The following is a 1,339-nucleotide window of genomic DNA, read 5'->3' on the forward strand; positions in this document are numbered from 1 at the left end:
CCCAAACCCAGACACTCATCCCACAGTGAAATGACTTTGAGGAAGCAAAGCCTGACCAGAAGCAGCTCTGGGAAGCTGGTGGACAGTGGGGCAAATTCTTGAAGTAAGGGATCCCGAAGAGAACGCTCACTTGCCAGTGCTTCTAGTCAGTCTTTTTCTAGAAATGATCACAATTAAGAACCAGCAGTGCTTATTTGCTGTGAGCCCATACAACAGCTACACAACACAGACCAGAGGGGGCATTTCTTAAGTCTGAAGGTTTGAGTGGGTGAAGTGCAAATGTCAGAGTTCAGATTAAACTTCCCATGATGAGAACTGAGAAGTGAATTAGAAGTATCAGGTGACATGCCCATTCAGGCCAGGTGTCACCTGACAGGCAACAGGTGAGTAATGCCTCGGGCAGTGGCACCACTGTCACCTTCTGCCGTGTCCCTCCGGGGCCTGGATTTCATTTCGCTGGGGATCCAGTGTCTTCCAGCTAGTCCTGGGTGACACAGTTCCATCCAGCTCTCCTGCCATTGTTCTTCCTTTCTCTTCCATGCCTCACAGCGAGGCCTTATTAACTCATTGCCATGGTTTCCACTTGATGGAGGATGGATGATGTCACAGCTGATGAGGACTAGAGCTCCCTGTTCACTGGTTGCAGCCTGCACTGCCTCCTTCCCCTCATCCCACAATCCAGCTACTACTCACAGCAGTCAGAGTTCCCCATACATGGGCTATGCCTTCTGTTAGGAATACAGTTCCCAGCTAAACACAGAGCACGCACACAGGACTGAGCAGCAATATTCTGACCCTGCTCTGATGCTGTGGTTATGCTAGTTGAGCTTGGATTCCCTTCCCTGTCAACAACCTGCTCCTCCCCCGACAGCTGCTATGGCTCCTCTTAAGCTCCTTTGCTAAGTATATACAGACCTTTAAGAAAAAGGGTGGGGAGTCGGGCGGTGGCGCAGCGGGTTAAGCGCACGTGGTGCAAATCGCCAGGACCTGTGTAAGGATCCCTGTTCGAGCCCCCGGCTCCCCACCTGCAGTGGAGTCTCTTCACAAGCGGTGAAGCAGGTCTGCAGGTGTCTGTCTTTCTCTCTTCCTCTTTGTCTTCCCCTCCTCTCTCCATTTCTCTCTGTCCTATCCAACAACGATGACATTAATAACCACAACAATGTTAAACAACAAGGGCAACAAAAAGGAAAATAAATAAATAAATAAATAAATAAATACTTAATAAAAAAAAAAGAAAAAGGGTGGCGGGGAGGATGAGTGAATGCATACTCAGTGTGTAGGCTACTCAGAAAAGTAGAAAGAAAGGAGAATATGGCATACTTTCCCATGCCAGGGGACT

This window comes from Erinaceus europaeus, chromosome 19 (assembly GCF_950295315.1).
Source record: "Erinaceus europaeus chromosome 19, mEriEur2.1, whole genome shotgun sequence".
Classification (NCBI taxonomy): domain Eukaryota; kingdom Metazoa; phylum Chordata; class Mammalia; order Eulipotyphla; family Erinaceidae; genus Erinaceus; species Erinaceus europaeus.